This window comes from Frieseomelitta varia, unplaced genomic scaffold (assembly GCF_011392965.1).
Source record: "Frieseomelitta varia isolate USP_RPSP 00005682 unplaced genomic scaffold, Fvar_1.2 scaffold_356, whole genome shotgun sequence".
NCBI classification, from domain to species: domain Eukaryota; kingdom Metazoa; phylum Arthropoda; class Insecta; order Hymenoptera; family Apidae; genus Frieseomelitta; species Frieseomelitta varia.
The window spans coordinates 365,023-385,443 of record NW_025110097.1 but is presented as its reverse complement, the minus strand read 5'-3'; the positions used below and the strand labels follow the sequence as shown (position 1 = coordinate 385,443).

The 20,421-nt window shown below is 29.6% G+C and overlaps 1 long non-coding RNA gene across 1 annotated transcript in view; it reads right to left on the bottom strand.

Annotated features, from left to right (window-relative positions):
• The window catches only part of LOC122530819, a 64,484-nt gene that overhangs the window by 9,783 nt on the left and 34,280 nt on the right, over positions 1 to 20,421 (bottom strand). The window contains exon 2 of the long non-coding RNA XR_006307107.1: positions 9,120 to 9,270. This is a non-coding gene — a long non-coding RNA (uncharacterized LOC122530819). The remainder of the gene's footprint in view (positions 1 to 9,119; positions 9,271 to 20,421) is intronic.

The window sequence follows — 20,421 nt, the reverse complement described above, 5'->3', positions numbered from 1 at the left end:
ATGTAGACTTTGATGTAGACCTCGAGAAAACTTTAGGCTAAGCTTTCAGATTTTTCTTCGTCTGTGTAGAAGGTTGCGTTAATATTGGGATATTGGAAGATTGATAGGAGATTTTTTGTTTCTCTTGTAATCTTGTAGGTATGCCAAAAGGTATGATCCATTTTGACTATGGTGAATAGTTTGTGCTGCCAGATTTTGTTTCTAGTATCTATTATTCTTTTTTCTTATGGAGTTAGAAAGTAAGTTTCTGTAGAGCTTGTGTGTGGGGTTATCCTTTAGTGTATTTTTCTTTGTCTGTGGTGGTGTTGCGATCTAGTGGTGATGCGTCGCGGATAACATTGTGAAATGCTGTTTGGATCTAGTGGTTGAAGGCCCTTATTTCTGTGTTTATGTCGGTCATGGTCTGGAGGTACGAATTTATCTTTAATTCATTGCAATGTTTGTTCCAGTCGCTTAGTTTTGCATGATTGTATTGTCTCTTGTTTGCAGCAATAGCGTAATCGAGAAATGGCTGGACGGTAGATCGTCTATAGTTTGGCACGTATGTTGATAGGGAATATTTGAAAGGAAGATATCAATGTTTGAGGGAGCGCAGTTGGGTTGTCTGCAAGTATAGGTTGGGCTATGAATAATCTAATAATTAGACAGTTCTATATGGTTTTTGATAGTAGATCCGTTTTATTGTAGATCCCCGGAGATTGTTCCATACATGGTGCTTTGAGTTGAAATTACTGCCTATAATAAAGTGCCATATGGTGAAAAAATGGAGTCGAGATCTGTTGTTAAAATTTTGGTTTTCGGGAGTGCATATGCCACCCTTATTATGAGGTATGAGGTGGTTTTGACTTTGATTGATAGAAATTCGATGTTAGGAAATGCCGGTTGTAGAATGTCAGCGGAAATACTGTTTCGTATTGCTGCGAGTACTTCGCCCCTGGGTTTGTTGATGTTAGTTCGGAGTCCATTTTTCCTGTGTAGAGTATAATTTGGGATTTTTAGGATCTGGGGATATCCCAATTTATTTCAGTTTTCTGTAATAATGGCAATATCTGTGTTTTGTTCTGTGAGGAATTTGTGCAGCTCCGCTGCTTTATTTCTCACACTGTATAGCATTCCATATGGTGATATTTTAAGGTTGACATTTTCAAGCTCCATAACTATTTGAATTATGGCGTTAACTCTATCTAGGTTATTTGCATTTGGTATACTATTTTTGTATGAGTGAGATGATTTTGAGGTACAGGTTTAGATATGCGGATTGGAGCTCACTTAACTGATCAGATACTGTTGTGTCGTGCGGCTGCATTTGGTTGTGGTTGCTGCGAGATTACCGCTTTTACGTATGTTACTTCTGGCCTGATCATGTAGGCTGTATGGATGTTCTTCTAGAGTTTAGGAATGGGAAATATCGTGCTGAATATGTGTGTGTGCGTACAGGTCTTATGGTCATTTTTTTGGCTAGGAAGGCAACGAGGGCACTTAGAATAGTTGGCTGAATGTGTGCCTTTACAGTTTGCGCATGTGCGTGGCATCTTGAGTTTCTTAGTATATGCTCTTGTGTCATGTGGTCCTGCACACTTGACGCAGATTGCTTTATTGTTGCAGTTCACGGAAGTGCGTCCGCGAGATTGGCAACAGAAACATTGGATGGTGAGTTTACGAGATTCGTATTTTTCCCAGTGGATCTTCATGTTTTTTATATATGGATATGATTGATTTGCACGAGCGTAGTCTCAGGCACGAAGATCACTCTGTATACCGGATATTTAGCACATGTGTGGATTTCCACGCAATGGGTGGAATAAAGGAATGAAATTTTTGATGCTGCCTACGATTCGTTTTCGGGCAGTTGTATCAATTTTTTTTACTACCACTATTAAGGTTTTCTCTCTGTTCGGTGTGTAGGTGTGGATCTCTATATTGTCTCTTAAGCAATTTACCTTAAAATCTGTGTAATCATTAAAGTTGGTGAATTTTTAATTTATCAGAAGCTAGTTCATTAGCTTTAAGGTGGGTCTTTTTACTGCTGTGCAGGCTGGGGTCGTTGTTATGCCGTCTGTGTGCAGACTGCCCGTGTCTTTTTTGTTCAGGCGATTCCTGGTTAGGTTTTGGCACTTCCGTTTGGATTTGTACAAGAACCCACTGTTTCTCTGTGTTAAGTGCACATTTTCCACGTCATTTTTCATGAACTTGTCACTATCAGTATCACTACTTTGTACCTTCAATTCGAATTCCGTATCTGAGATCTGCGTGTCTGTTGACTTTCCGATCGAGTCTCTTAACTGACTGACGTTTGTGATCTAAGTGTCTCTCACAGTCCTTTTTTTTTTTTTATTTCCTTTGCTGTCCCTAGGATAACCCTCTAACCTACATTTAACATGTAAGATTAAGTTGGTTAATGATATTGAGGTGTTATTGATGTGTGTAGTGTCGTATTAATTATTACAGGAGAAAATTTTCAAAAAACCTGCGACTGTTGTTTGCAATCTTGAATGTGTGCTGTAGTAGTACAGTTAAGTATATGTTACTGTCTGGTCCTGATTTTTAATTGTATGTTGTTGATTTTGTAATTTCCGATGTCTCTGATGAGCTGGTTTTAGTGATGAGGGTGATATGCAGTAGTGAGTGTTAATGAATTTCTGTATGTTTGGTATGCTTGCGATTGGGCACGGTTATTTGATGGGGGTATCGTAAGGTTTATTTAGTATTAAACGGAGAAATTTGTTTCGTATTCTTTGTATTTTGTTAATATGTAATTTGGCTGCCGAGATTTTATGCTCATACATAATGATGGGCCTTATGCTTGATAGAAGTTAAGTTTAATGTTGGTCTTGAGTTTACTATTTTGAAATATGATTGGGTAGAGGTCGAAGTGCAGGGTAAGCTATGTGTGTTCGTCTATTTATTGCGGGAGCCCAAGTGATTTTGGAGTTGAAAATGATGTCGAGGTACTTTACTGTGAAGACCCAAATGATTTTGGAGTCGAGAATGATGCCGAGGTAATTTACTGTGGGGATCCAGAGGATAGATTGACCTTCTATTGTGATATGTTTCAGTTAGATATTTTTCTTGGTGGTGAATGAGAGGGTTTGTGTTTTGTTTAGGTTAATTGTTAATTTCCAATTTTTAAAATAGTCTTGTAAAATGTTAATATGATTTCGTATATATATTGTAGCTTTTTCTGGTTTTCATGATGATGTGGTATCGTCTGCATAGATAGCAGTTTGCGTGCTTTGGTGTGTTAGAAAATCGTTATAAATACATCAGAATAAAGAGAAGTAGACCTAGAATAGATCTTTGGGGAGTTCCAGCTCGGATATTCTTTATTGCTGATTTGGATTCGTTTATAGCGACGTAGAAGTTTCTACTGTGGAGGTAACTGATTATGATGTTATGATTGGTGCTAGAATATTTATTTCACGTAATTTCGTTAGTAGGGTGTGCCGAACTGACTCAAATGCTTTTTGAAAATCGAGAAGTAAAAGTTGTATGGTTCGGTTTTTGTTTGATTATATATATTATCTTTCTATGATTATGTGTTGAGTGACACGTTGTAACTGGTGAATACAGGAGTGTTTTTGTTTGAAGCCGAATTGTTATGGAATTATGATTTGCAATTTGTCTATATGGGTGAGGACATGGTATATGATTCTGGTATTGGTATAGGATTCTTTCTAGTATCTTGCCTGATATTTAAAAGGCTGGTGGGTCTATAACTGAATAGACATGTTACGGGTTTCCCCGGTATTGGGATGATCTTGGCCATTTTCCATGCTGTTTGAAAATAGGCCAGTTTAATGCAAGCTTTGTATATGTAATATAACTGTATTAGTGGTTTAGTGGGTAGGTTTTTTAATTTGGTAGCGGTAATCTTGTCTGGTTCCGGGAGCTTTGTTATTTGGAAATTTCTTAATTAATTCTTTTATTGATCTAGGGATACAAGATAGAAAGCTTTCTCTGATAAATGTGGCTTTGTGCTCGATTTTCCATTCTATACGAGAGTGAATGTTATAAGCTTTTAGGTGGATCAGTTCGAAGTTTCTGGCAAGGCCTTCAGCTTTTTCCTCATCTGTGTAATGAATGGTGTTGTTCGCTGTGTCCTGTACTTGGATTTTGTTTGTGGAGTCTCCAGTGATTTTGTAGGTTTGCCAAAGTGTGAGATTTGTGTTTTTGATACTTGCGAGTTTTTTCTGCCAAATTTTGTTTTTTTATCAAGGTGACTCTTTTTTGCATGGTATTTGTGAGTATGTTTCTGTGTAGTTTGTAAATCTGATTGCCGGTCTTTTAGATTTTTTCTCATTTTGTTTCTATTTTTTATTTTGTCGGAGAGGAGCGAGTCTGTGATTGGGTTTATATTGTGGACTGAGATAGTTTGTATGGTTTTGAGATATGCCTTCTGAATGTGGTGAGTGAGAGTTTTGATTTCTGTGTCTATGTCTCATTTGTTGGTTAGGTGTGGATTTATGTTAATTCTATTTTAGTGATCCGTCTTTGTTTGTTTTCTTTCTATCTTGTATATGTGCAGTGAAAGTTCTATTGGGAGATGATTTGATGGTAGGTCGTTGATAATTCAGTAGTTGAAGAGGTAGGGTACATTGGAGAGGAAAATATCTATATTGGTGGATATGCAATTTGGCTGTCTATGTGTATAGATTTAATTGTGTATGATTTGATAATTTCTTAGTTCAGAGTGGTTTTTAATTGTTAATCAGTTCGCGTTTCTATTTATATTGTTTCAGATGCGGTGCTCAGCGTTGAAGTCTCCACCGATGAAGAAATGTTCGGTTTTATGAACAGAGATGATATTATCTACGTCGGTTTGAAGAATTTTAATTTTTGGAGGAACGCAGCACCAATGATGAATGTAGGTGTGGTTTTTAGTTTTATTGATAGCTATTCTATGTTAGGTGAGAGAGGTTGAGGGATGTCTTCGGTAGGGATGTCTTCGGCAGGAATGTTTTTACAAATGGTTAGGAGAAATCCTCCTTTAGGATTATTGGAGGTTGTGGGGGATCGGTCCTTTCTGTAAATGTTATAGTTAGGAAATTTGAGTACGTCAATAGACGTTAGCCATATTTCTGTAATAATGGCCATGTTCATGTTGTGGTCCGTAAGAAATTTGTGAAGTTCTAATGTTTTGTTTCTTACGCTAGTAGTTGCGTTCCGCAACATGAGTTTTAGTAGGTTTTGATGAGTGGCCATTTTCCAATTCTTTGACTAAAATTGTACCTTTGACTCTATCCAGATTGTTAGTACACCTTGTATAATGTTTTTGTATTGTGAGATTATTCGGAGAAATAAATCGAGATCTGTTGATTTAAGTAAATCTATTTGTTCTGTGATGTCAGGATTGTTGCGTGGATCGGTTGGCAAATTGAGTGTTAGCGCTCGTGCATAGATTAGTCCATGTTTTAGTCTATGAGTGAGATAGATGGAAGAGGAAATGTAGGGAGTGTAAGGAAGGAAGGCTGGGGAAATATTGTGTGCGTGATGGGGTGAGTGACAGTTTGAAGTGTTTGAATTTTGTTATTGTAAGCGGTTTCTTTTTTGGAAATAAAAGCTAGTAAGGAAGGGCATCTCGAGAAATTAGTTGAGTGATTTTACTTGCAGTTAGCACATATAGATGGAGTTTGCAGTGTTTTCTTGCGAGTTCTAGAGTCGTGTGATCCAGCGCACTTTACACAAACTGCTTCTTTGTTACAATTTGCTGAGATATGGGCATGAGCTTAGCATCGAAAACACTGGATGATAAGTTTACGTGATTTTTACGTTTACGACAAATTTTTCCCAGTATAATCATATCTTGATATTTCCAATATATCTGACGTGATTTATCTACGCAATAGTTGTCCCGGGTGCAAAGGTAACTCAATAGATCGGGTATCTTGTATGTGTGGGAATTTCTGTACAATGGATTGGGTTTAGGCTCTGATTTTTAATATTATTGCATATTCTAGTTACTGGAATTTTAATGAGTTCTTTGAGCACTACAGTGGTTGTTTTTTCTGTGTGAACTGCTTAGGTATGGTATTCAATGTTTTCCTTTTGACAAATTGACTTTAAATCAATGAAATTGTTGAGATTTGTGAACATATTCAGATTGTTAGATGTGATCTTGACTTGGAAAGTAATTTTCTTTAAAAGCTTCCTTGACGTTGTTTATTTTACCGTGTATATAGATGGTGGGAAGTTTAGAACTGTGAGGTTTTATGTTAGAAGCGTTGGAGTTGGATGTAGTGTGTTCTTGTGTAGAAGTATTTTTCGTAAGTGATTCTGTGTCTTGTGTTTTATTCTCCTGATCGGTTATTAGGCAATCAGCAAATACGCTGAACCTGTTTTTATTTGAATATGTTTGGATTTATGAAATCCATACCTTCAATTTTATTAATTTTTTGGCTGGATAATACAATAATGTGAAAATACAAATCGATAGAACATTTGTGTAAAATTTCAAACACATTAAATATAAATTGAAGCTTAGAATGCTTGAAGATCTTGGTAAGTTTTGATTGTCTTAGATATTTTGAAAATCATGAGAACTGTAATAAGGTTTGTTGGCGTGATAAGTATTTAACACTTTCTAACTATCTCGGTCAAACAGTATCACTGACATAAAATGTTTAAAAAAGTCTAAACTGTTCGAATAAATAATATTATAATATTAACACTTATGATTTCTTTATTTAAATATTAATATTCATGATATGTATTGTGTATTATAAAAATAAATAAAAATAAATATATTTATGATAACTCGAATTTTCTAATCAAGAACCAAGATTTATTAAAATTTTCAAGTGTTTTGAGCTTCGAATAATATTTATTCGAAGGAATTCAAATATGTCGACAAATATACAATATAGATTCTCCATATTCGCTGCACTATTTGTAAATATATACAAGAAAATTACAAGAAATTTAGTATAAGTTCCATTTTAATATTACTACGCAATTATTTATTCACTATTTGAAAAAAAAGTCTTTCAAATAAAACTTGTTTTGTTCCAAAGGATGTCTTACGATAGTCATCAGATTTTATTTAGCTAAAAGCGTACATATATTTTTCTTATGCTTGTATTATAAAAAGATCTATATATATCGAAAAATTATTACTTTAATAGATATTTTACCTGTAATTTTATAAAAACAATTGCATGAAAAACAAAAACGATATGAGTATAAAAATACAATTCTCATTTTTCTTTATCTTTGATAAATTTTACGAAATTAAAATAAAAGTGTCTTCTAAACTAATAATTTTTATTATTTTTCTTCCTTTATTAAACTTCTTTCCTTTTTTCTTACTTTATTAAACTTTGAACATCAGAATTAAATAACAAAATATTAAGATTTCTTGAATTTTGTTGTTTCATTTTAATATATTTAAAATTTAATAAAACCATAGAACAAGCTTTAAAGAATTACTGTAAAGAGAAAATTTCTTCAAAATGACGAAGTTTAAGCCCGAAAAATTTTGATGTTTCCGAAATTTATTTTTAGAATTTTTACAATTTTCGAGAACCGAAACATCCTTACTTTACTATCTGCTATATGGTGTAAACATATCTTTGAAAATGGCCCTTTGAAACAAGACGCAGTAGATTATTATATGATTTTCTGTTTATAACATACATAATATATATCTTTTTATGTTAACTGTCTAAATACTGTTGTGCAAATCACTATGTTCAACTTTTCGACAGATTTCGACATCAGTAATGAACATTTTTCTTTATGAGAAGAAACTGTTTATTGTTCAAATAAACAATACACTACATTCTTTTGTACTATTTTGTACAAAAACAAATGTGATTTTATTATATAAAGTCAATACGTAATCTTGGACAAAATATGGAAATACGATTTCGAGATTGTTTAAATAGCAAGAAAGAAGAAAAAAAAGATACACAGAATAGAAGATACACAGAATATTTAATAATGGAGAATTTTGCATACAATAATGGGGTATTTAATGCAAACTTTCCTATTTAACCATAGCATATCAACAAATTACAAATAAGGTGAATTCGAAAACTAGTGGGATTTTAACATTTCTTCCCAAGAGAACGGTTGCGACCCATGATTCCTGAAAAATTATTTCTTCACATAATAAGTATTATGTAACAACAAAAATGCATCTTAAAAATCATGCTCAAAGTCAATTTTACACGGAATTTTTTTTATTGATCTTCATTGATAGAATACCGCAATATAATATTCTCATGTCCTGTGCAGTTAATTTATCTAGTATATATTAGTCAAGTTTTAAATATATAATTTTAAAACGAAAAAAATGTTTTGATTTTGTAGATTCTAATTAATTTGATAGTAAGGTTACATTATTTTTAAAATATTTACAATTTTTCTTACATTTATTCAAACAAATACATAACTAAATTACAATCTTACAAAAACCTATATACAATTATCATACACATAATAAAACAGTAAATTTATTCTGATTATAACTATAATAATAATGGTCACACACACGCGCAGGACTCTGCTATATTTCATTTTAGCTTTACGAAAAATCATTGAAAATATTGTATAAACATAATGGTTTGTAACTTTTTGTAACTTTTGTACTGAATAAGATATTTTTGAAATTTTGTTCTAAATTTCATTTGTTTCATTTAACTGAAAAAATTAAGGAAAAGAATCTATTTTTCCGAATCAAAAGGATTAAAAAATGTATTTATAAATTTTCTAAAATATTTTATGTTGTTCAATTAATTCTTCAAAAGTACATCGTTATCTAAACGGTAATGAAACATCGAATCTAAATAGTAACCAGAAGAAGAAAACAATTGATACTAATTAAAATTGGTGAAAGAATCTGAAGAAATTATATATTATATAAATAAATTGGAAGAGATTGCTAGATAATTTACTGTGTTGTATCAGAATGATCTTACAAATTTTCAGGTATAAAATCATTAGAACCAGACGTTACAGCTTTTTTTTTAAATATTTTACACAAATTTAATTTTTTTAAAAATACGAGAGAGAAAGAGACAGAATGAAGAAGCGTCAGAAGAAGGTGGTTAAGAGAAGTAAGAAGGAGGAGCAGGAGGGCAGCTGATGGCTTGACGATATCTCGGACTCTCGAAACTTACCGGATAGACGAACTCCGCGAAACTTTCCTGCCGCTTTCCTGCTCCAGCTCCTTGATAGTTAAAAGTTTGCACCAGCTTGGTGTTGATCTACTTCACCCACGCCTGGATTAATCGTGATTCCGTAGAACGGAGTGACTTAAGGAAGTACCTACTGCAATGTGAAAACGATAACATAAAGTAAATTGAAATAAAGGAGGGCAGAACCAAATAAGATAGATAATTATCTGCGATTACTATATAACACTCATATGTTTCATGTAAACATAAACAAATTTATTGAACGATATATAGATAAATCTATTTTATTCTATTAATTCTAAGTTATTTTATAACTTAATATTCTAATTTATATAAAAACACTATAGTCGAGGTAATAAATAAACAATTATGAAAACTATATCACACATGATCTTGATAATAAGTTTCAACGTATTATACTATGTATACGGATTTTAGAAAAGCATTCGACTGATCACATTTTATACTACAAATTATTCGTTTTCGAATTTCAATCTACTATTTGTTTTGTGATTATGTTACCAATTATGAACTATTAGGATTCTTAATATGGTGTCGGCTTCTTTGTCTTTTTATTTGGAATATCTCAAGTTCCTTATCTTAGTTTCTAATCTTTATTAACAACCTGCCAACTATGTTCAATAAAACAGTTCCTTTTACATTTTCGAGATGATTTAAAATTTTTCACCAGAATAAATAATTATTTCGATGCTAGTGACTTATAATTGGATCTCAATATATTTTCTGATTGATGTAATAAAATGTATGTATCTAAACATCTTCAAGTGTAATGAGAATATCTAGAAGAAAACTATTTTATTTGTTTACTCAATAAACGATACTATATACTTTGTTTATTCAATTTTATTCGTTTATTCAATAAACGATACTATATTATTTTCTGTTGACAACGTAAGGGACTTGCTGAGTATGATGCTAAGTTACCATACTTCAATTACAAGACAAACAGATTGGTCATTTTCCGTTTTCGTGAAGACTTCAAAAATCCCAATACTCTCAATCAGATTATTATTGCATTTTTTGACAAGCCTCACTTGGGATATCGAGTATCGAGCCAGCGTCAACTAGTTCCCTATCGAAAGAAGTACGTACATATATTCAAGCTATTGGGAAAGTTCCTGAGATTCATCTCACGTACACTGGGTATTTCAATGAGTAGACACGACCGCAATTACAATTCTGTATATTGTAAATTATATATCAGAATTGAGCAAAAAATTAATCAACGATTAATAATTAAATTTGTCTAGTAATCTTTAATAACAATTAATGACATTTCAACTTTAGTTATTAATTATAAGTAATTATTAAATTTCTAATTTAGATCAACTATCTTTTAATCGTTAATTACAATTAAGGATTAAATTCTTACTTTAATGGTTAATTGTTATTAACGATTGTTTCTTTCAATTTTAGTTGTCAGTTGCATAGCTCATTAACAATTAACTGTTGAAATTCTTTTTGTAGTGAAATTAACGTTTTCTATGTGTCTTATTCGCAGCTAAGAACCGAGATACCTTGCAATAATGTATAGATAAATGGTAAAGCTTTTGTAAGTGAATATTTTTAATGTTTAATGCAATGAAATAAAGTTTTTTTATTATTGTTTGTTTATTTAATAAATTTTGGAAGAGAGTTAACTAGGCTTGCAACTAGACATATGGATTGCTCGCTCTATACCTCTTGACAATATAAACTAGAAATTTTTTATTTTATTTCAATATCTTAACTGTAAAACGGTGTTTTATTGCAATTTCAAAATATTTCAAAATATATCTCCAATTTAAATGGAATTATAATCAAATTTGATGTAACAACTAATAATTAATAATTGATGATTAACACTGTTAATCAATTAAATCAATTACAGATTTTTTGGCGATTAATTTTATTAATTATAAACATTAGTCAATCAATCAAATTAAAAATTTTAGTCGATTAATGCTCAACTCTGATATACATATGTTTATGCTAGAGAACCGCAGGAAGCTATCTGATAAAAATCATTAATAATTTTATTAATTATTCTCCGCATCTTTAACTTTTAATTTTAACTATTAATTTTAATACGTGTTTACATTCTCTCCATAATTCGTTAATATTTAAGTTAGATTTCCTTGCGACAGATATTAGACCTATTATATTAGATAAAAAGAGTCTGTAAATATGCCAATGAGATCTCAAATAGAGTGGACTTTCTCTCCATTGAAAAATGCAAACATTCGTTATTAAAGTAAATAATTATTATGTTAGTTCATTTTTTTCTTTTATTTTTGTTATTCTTGTTTTTAGTTTTGTTGTTCATTTTTGTACGTGTCTTAATTTATGTGTTATTAGACTCCGTTAATGAATAATAGTACCTGATTTATTACTTAATTGAATGATTTTTAAGCAATAACTGTAAGCGATTGATATATAAGAATAAATTTTTATATTAATCCACTTTTTATCTAAAAATATTCTATTATATTTATTATATACTTACTGTACAACTATTTATTATGAAACCATTGTATATAACTATATACTATTAGATATATGAAGATAATAACAATAGGTATAAGATTAACTAACTCGATATATTTTTATGAAAATTTTCTCATATTTGCAATAACTCTTTACATAATCAGTAAATTTTTTCTAATTAATTTTCATTTGAGTTTTTCGTTTATTCTCACAAAAACTTTTTAACGAATAAAATGTGTGGCATAGTGATTCACAATATATTGTGGAAAAACTAGTATTTCACACAAAGCAAGAAATAGAAACAATTCCAAAAATATGCTGAATAAAAATTCATTTAAATGTACAATGTTAAAATGCTAAGTAAATACGCAACGACTAAAAGGCCTAAAAAAAAAAAAAAAAATGTGCAAAGGAGAGAAATGAACGAAAGAAAGAACAAACGAAAGCAACCTTAGGGTATGCTTAAATCTGTACTAGGTCTTCAGAGTTTAACACGGTTTCTGCGAAGCTCTCGCGCAGAAAAATAAATTTTGGACCAGTCGACGGGCGTAAAAGGGATTGAAGAAAAAAGGATGAAACGAATATACAGAAAAGGACATAAACTAGTAAAGGATAGAAAAAGAAAGAAAAAGGCACACGAGCTTACTGCATACAGACAAAATTACATTAGCCAATGTACTTTTCTTGGTGGTCCTCCTAGCTTCTTTCTACTTTGACTAAAAAAAGGGCAATTCACCTGAACATACACACTTAGAATCATATATATACGCATACGCTGATGCCAGGGAATCCAATTAGTTGTATTTCCGCTCGAAAGAGACTCAAGGGGCCTATGCAAATAAATTTACCTCTGGTACTCCGTCTCATCATTCTCTCTTCCGCCTCTTTTTGCCATCAGTTTGTTTCTCTGTCTTCTTTCTCTCTTTCCTCATTTGTGACCCATCGTTCTTTTTTGCATAATCTTTATGTTTTTCTCTACTAAGATATATTTTTTATAATATCTTTAAAAAAAGGAGAGAAGTTTCATTTCTACTATTTAATTACATATGTAATCAGTACGACAATAAAATAATGCGATACTTAACAATGCTTCAGTATAATATAATCGTTAACGTTAGATGATATTTCGATTTTGTATCATATTGGAATATACGAGTTGTGTTTTTATCTTTCAAGAAAGGAAGCGTTGTTGATTGTATGGATCACATACATCTATAAATTATGGATTATACATCTATAAAAGTGAGAAGAAGCTAATCATTGAAATGGTGAAACAATCGTCAATTTTTTTACACACAGATGGTAGTTGGATCAGTTTACAAAGATATACCACTGTTACAAATTATTTAAACTGTCCATTTATTGACTATTTATAGGAAGTGGTTGTCTTCAATCTTTCTTTAATATCATTTTAGACCATTCTCCTTTGTTGGTTTACTTTCGATTTGAACTAAAATAGGCTTCATAATTTACGATAATCTTAAAAAAAGATTAACAATTTTTATAAATAATAGAGATGTCTTAAATGTAATGTTTGAGATGAGTTGAGAAACAAAATTAAATTCTGAATTATTAAAGCAAATAACTTACTTCATTCAATAACTTAAGTAACTTATGGTTATTTAAAAATGTATTTTAATACGTATTGTTCAAACAAAAATTATATTAATATTATTAATATTAATTAAAAAATATAAATTATATTTTAATAAGAATTCATAAAATTAACAATTACAATTGTTGTGTAAAAATCTGAGTAATTGTAAAAATTTTAAACATTTTTTACAACTAATTAATAATTAACCTTGTTTTTTATGATATTATCAGTAAATATTAGTATCGTACATAAAATACAATTCATGATGTTCTTAATTTAAGTAGGGAAGTAAAATAGAAGTTATCTTCACTAAGACCAAGAAACTTTATTTTTAAAAATAACATTAAGATTATTGTTGATTCAGAAGAAATAATTCATATAGAATTTGAAATAGAATTGACAATTGATTTTATTTAAAGCATTTATTAGTAAAAATCCATCATACGACGCAAAGGACGTTCTGAATGTTGATTTTTAAATATAAAAGATGCACATATTATATATGGAATATTAATAGATTGTATAGGAGGCATGATGTGATCATGAAATGAACAAAAATGAAAGAAAAAATATAGAATAAATTTTTTTCATTTGAATCTTAGTTTTCGAGAAGATTGAATATTCATTGACTAAAAATTCATTCATAATGTAAATAGTATAATATAGCTACAATAAGAATAGTATAATACAGCTATAATAAGAAATACATTATTTTATCAGTTATGTAGAGATATAATATAAATCGACACTTTTAACGCTCTCTCTCAACGCTGTCTCACGACTCTCACGACTCGGTTTTTCAACTCGCATGACTCTTCTCGCACTTTTAAAAAAGAAAAGCGCTCCATGCCTACGTTATGTTTCCCGCATCACATTCATATTTTATTGTATTTCTATGATTAATAAACAGGCCATCTGTTATATTTAAACATAACTAAAATTATAACTAATTATAACCAATACTACTAGTTATATAATTTCAATTTAAAAAAATTTCAATTATTCATGTAATTATATCGTTTTCATTTGTTTTATTGTTACTTGATATATAAAAAATCTAAAAATGTAAAAATCCAGAAAATGCACACAATTTGTAAATATATGAACTATCAAGATTAGTATTATTATTATAATTATATATATTAGTAATAGTATTATTATTATTATATATATAATTAGCAACAAAAACAGATTTCTGCTTAAGCTCTATTATTTTAATTGTGTTTATAAAATTATAAAATTGCATAAAAATATACAGTTTACGAATACAATAATATTTTTAACAATAGGAAAAATCTTTGAATAATTTTCAACAAGTTTTTTTTGTTCAATCGTTATTTCTTTTTTTTCGAAGTGAAAAATTAAAAAAACAATATTCTCAATTCGCATCTAATATTTACCAAATTTAAGCAGAATTTATATCCTAGTAATTTCTAAAGACTTTTTAATAATTATGTATTTAAGCGTTATTAATAAATTACTAGTAACAATTATATTAAAAGTGAAAACGAATTAAAAATCGTTTCGGAGAAAATAAATAGGAAATTATATTATCCAGTAATATTTATTAGTCACATTAATGTTTTATAATTTTGTATACATAGTTATTGCTTGTGCGTTGTAAACTATGTACTTAAATTTATAGATAGGATAATCGTTAGTTTATGACAATATATTTATTTAAAATAACAAATGTCATTAAAAAGAATTTATTGTACGCATGAATTCAATAAACGATATCTGAAAATTGATACTCACGTGTCGCTATCACATAATCGAATTTTTATAAAATTAGAATTTCATTTCAAATATAACATATATGAATAAACATCGAATTTCGTTACACGCATCCTGTACTATTCTGTATGCATTGTGTGTATTTAATAACAGAAATAACGGAAAAAAATGGACGTAAAAAACTATTTTATTGGAAACAAAGAGAAAAGAAAATATATCTATTTCTTGTTGAATGAACATATGTGTATTAATAAGCTTTCTCTGAATTCTTATTATTTTTAGTGTATAATTGTAACAATCTTTTCAGAAAATTTTTATGATTCTATAAGATAAAGTATCTACTGTATGAAGAACATAACATATTCGTATATACATACATATATATATTATATATGTGATCTATAATAATATTAAATAGATTATTAATTTAAAAATAAATAAATTTGTTTAAATGATGGTTATATTATATACCAAAAAATAGTTAAATTCCAGTGCGATTCCATTTTTTGTAGTAATGATAATCGTACGAATTGAAAAGTTTGATGAGATTATAAAATCAAAATTAGAAATTAAAATCGAAGTAATCCTAGAATTCAGGAAATATTAGTTATAAATTTGATTTCGTGTGTGTTGTGTGTGTTGTGTGAGTGTATGTCTATTTATGTCATATGTATATTATTTTAATTCTACTAATTGTAAGTGTTCGGGTATTTTTCTGCTGCATTGCGAAATGATCGCAATGTGCTCAAATTACGTACACATAGTTTCTTCTAGAATATTGTAGACAAAGAACGACTATTTCATGCCAGAAACTTATTATCTTATTCATCACGAAGAAATTTATCTTATTTTTAAATATCTATGACCAAGAGCAACGGCTCATCCGTTTTTTTATGCTAGCCTTGTCTGCCACGTTTTATCGCAGCTATTGTGTCGCAATCATTTGTTGTTGCTATTCGCGGTCGCGGCCTGCGGACCTATTTTATTTATTGTTAGTTAGTCTCTTCTAGAAATGGTTGGCCTCAATCGTTTGCTCGATGTTTTAATTATAGTATTTTTTAGATAAACTACGGCCCATACTTTAAAGTGATTGATTGGAACTCGCTAACAAACTCGTATAAAATAGACTCGCCATCAGCGGGGAGAGGCATTACAGTGTAAATTCTAAAGAGAGTAATCTCTGTAATTTCAACGTCATACAGTGCACTATTCACGATTTTTTATTTCACTGGAACTATTTTGCTACACTTCGCCAATGTGAGATCTCAATCAACACTTCAAACCGGATCCATAACATTTGGTCCATTGAGTCACAACACTGATATAAAACGTTTCTTTTTCTATATACATAAATATTTCTAGAGCATTAATTCACTTATAATTAAGAATATAATTTCACGTATATCAACGAATTATACATCGATCAATACATTAGAAAATACAATTCCATTCTAAAAATATACAGTCTCTGTATGTCTTCCACGCGTCCATAGAAAAAAAATTTCTAATATTGAACTGTGTTTCTTCCGATGTCATTCAATCTTTGTTTGAAACATGCAGTAAGCAACTTTTGAGTAATCCAAAAATTATTAGATGCTACATTCTATTTATTTAAAACATTTCATTTCAGATATTTCAATTATTAAACAACTTTTTCCTGTTTCATCATTAATAACATGCATTTACTCTCTATTTGTGAAATGTAAACATATTATAAAGACCATTCGTACAATAATGAAATTTTAAAAATGTTTATCAAGAGAATAGGCCATTTGTCACAAATGGTATCTTTGACAAATTTGGTCCTTACGATAAATAGAACATGATGCAACAATAAGAAAAATTTGTTTTTGAATTTTAAACTCGAAATCAATGCTGCGACAACATTTTTAATAAATCTTTACCAATCCTTAAGTATATGAATCATGTTATGGTGGTCGTTTACTAGTAATTATAGATTAAGTATTCCTCACCGATTTTGATAATCTTGAATTATGTTGTAAGGGATGTAATTCTAATCAACTTTTTCACTGTTTCCCACTTGGTTATAGTTTTCGAGATATACGCAAATTATTTTTGTCATTTTACATCATATTTTTTACGTTTGGAATTAGATTTGTTGTTGGATGACCAACCCAGATAATATTGAATCTATGCAAATACTGACAATGAGATAGCAACAGTCCACATAAAAGTAAACTGTGAATAGTTAGTCATAAGGGCAAGATCCAGTAGTTGGTCATCTATGCTCTTTTCTCTTCCATTTGACGATGATAATCAAATATATATATAAGGACATGCTATGAGACATTCGGAAGCATAAAACATTCTAAATCATTATAAAGACATTCTATATCATTAAAAGCATCAAACATTCTAAATCATTCTACATCATATTCAAGAGCATTAAACATTGTAAATCATTCTATATCATTCTATTTCATACACGATCACAACTGTAAGGGAATAAACTCTTCTAAATTGTAAGCATGTTGACTCCATTATACGGAATCCAATATTGTATTAGATTCTGAGGGAGCATCTTTACTTATAATACAATTACATATATAACGTAATTCAATTCTGCGAAACTGCCGTTTGTAAATAACTACAAATGAAATTATTTCACGAGGTTGTTCTATACAACCATCTATATTCTGGTTATCATCTTGGCTGTTATAAAGTATTTCGTGTTATGATGAGATTTCATTGTTGTAGACCAAGAAGTATGGATCCGGTTCGAGACGCTTAAAACTGTTAGTGGATCGAATAAAAAACACATTGATTATTAACAGATTTAATATTTATAAATTATGAAACACATATAATATTTAATTATACTCATTGATTCACTCTCTATCTATTCACTCTTGCTTCTCATCTTTCACGATTCGCGTCTGGAAATCTTCCCGATCACACTGTTTCTCGTCATCATGTTCGCTCTCAATTGTTCTCGCATACATCTCTTTCATTCGTTCTTTCTTCCGTCATGAAATATATCAAACACTCAGATCACACCACACCACAATTATATGCACACTCGCAACAATCATCCTTCCATACAAATATTATGTATATTCACTCCACAATATATAACTAACTATGGTAACCACTACCACCATAACAACTGTGTAGGTGAAGTATAGCAAAATAAAACGAAATATCGATTCCTATCAGAGATCGGAGATTGTGATGAATAAATTGTAAAATTTGATTACCGATTATTACCTCCTCGCGAGGTAATACTATGCTACCGACCTTCCGTAATGTTCCGAAATAGTAATGTAATATGGTAACACGAAATTTCTTGAAGCTTAAGATTTAATTACTAAGTGTACATCGCACTGTTACATTGATCTATGATTTTCAGACAGACCGATTTGTAATTGATCGTCATACTTACTATCGCACTTAATGATTTTTAATGGATTAAGTTTTGTCACACTGATTTTCCCGCTAACAGCGAGTCTGCTTTGTGCGAATGTGATGGCGAGTGCTGACCGATCACTTTGAATCGCGAGTTGTGTGATTGACTTAACGTAATTTATCTAAAAACGGTGAAATTAAACATCGATAAGATAATCGATGCCAACCGTTTCTAAAGGACGCTAATCAGCGGCTGGAAAAAAAAACAATAAATGATTGTGTCACAATAACCATGATACGTTAGAATTTTTTATCAGCATAAAAAATGTTGGGTAAACCTTGTCCTTATTCAAACATATCTAAATAGAATAATAAATTCTTTTATGTTTATAAATATGTTTTATGTTTATGTTATGTTGCTTTTATGTTTATAAATTCTTCTTCCTTATTCTTTATGACAAGAAGTCTTTCACACAGATAATTAACAATTAGAAAATGGCCCAAACATTTATATTTGAAGTAAAATGAAGTTATATGAATTTTTGAATATTTATAATTTTGATAAATTGAGCAATTATACTTTTTTATACTAAACCTCAGCCAAACCTAATCCAAATTTAAAATTACAACAAGAAATTCAAAAAATATTTCTGCGAATATCTCGGAAATTAAGACTAAGCAGCGATAGGAGGAAAGATTGCTTATGTGTTCAGATAACATATTCTAAAATGTATTGGGAAATCAACTCGAATATTTACTTACAATGACTTCCATTAGTATTCAGACTAAATATTAAAAAATAAACTGTTATAAAAAAAAGAATCCTGCAACAATTATAAAAGTAAAAGGCTTAACACGAGTCCAAGTTTATTATTTTACGATTTTTTTTTCTTTTCAAAATTATAACAGTTTTATTTAGTGTCCGAATATTACGAATAAGTACTTATACGAATGGAAATTACTATATTCACACTGTATCATAACAGTTAAACAATGAATTTCACACATCTCGCTCTGATGAAACTGCAGTAGAACGATAATTATTCGAACTAATTGGAAAATAACCTCGTTCGCATAAGCGGTTTTTCAGATAATTGGTTTAAAAGAACCAAATTTATAAGCATATGTCAACTAATAATTACAAATTTAATAGAGTCACCAAATACTTTAAAACTTTAATTACTATCTAACTTTATGTTTAAGTATTTCTTTTTGTATTAACGAATCTAATAGTGATATATGTATCAATACTTTGTTTTGTAAAATTTGTATTTATACTCGTATATATATATAATCAGATCTAATTTATTATCATTTATTATTTTTAAACCTCTATGAGGACAAAAATTCATAAGTTCTTTCGAGACTTTTAATAACTTTGATTCACTATTTTTAATATCACTACTTATGAACTTTTCCTATGACTAAATTAGATTAGATTTTAAAGCATATAATATTTAATTTATCTTACAATACTGTTTTTCTTTTAATATTTGTGGCATAAGTAAATGACATCTCTATGTAAGTATATACATTAAATTCAGACAAATTATTGAAATTTGAGGAAAGAAGATTTGAGGAAAGAAAAATATTTCGAAATGTAAACATTATTAAATATGTAATTTAAATGTTTTTATTTACGTAATTCATCTTCTTATTCTAATAATTGACATTTGAATAATTGACATTCGGTTAATCGGTTTCGCTGTACATATATAAAGTGTCGAGATAATTTCAAGAGCGTAACCAAATGATAAGACATGTTGAATAAAAATGATAATTTAATTAAGGACAATTTTATTTGAATTTTAATAAGTAGGCAATATATACAAATATGCAGAATATAATGTATAAATACAAATATTTCTCCGATAATAAATTTTGCATCTAACTATTAGTTCCTCATTTATGATCTTTATGTAATCTATACTTTTTTATTTATAAATCGTATATATTTTTTTCTCTATATGTATTTATATAGTTATGTAATATTAATGTATTTAATATTGTATATTAATGTATGTTAATGTATTTAATATAGTTTCACAAACTATAAAGTTCTCTCCTTTCAGCTTTTAATTTTTAATTCTAATTAAT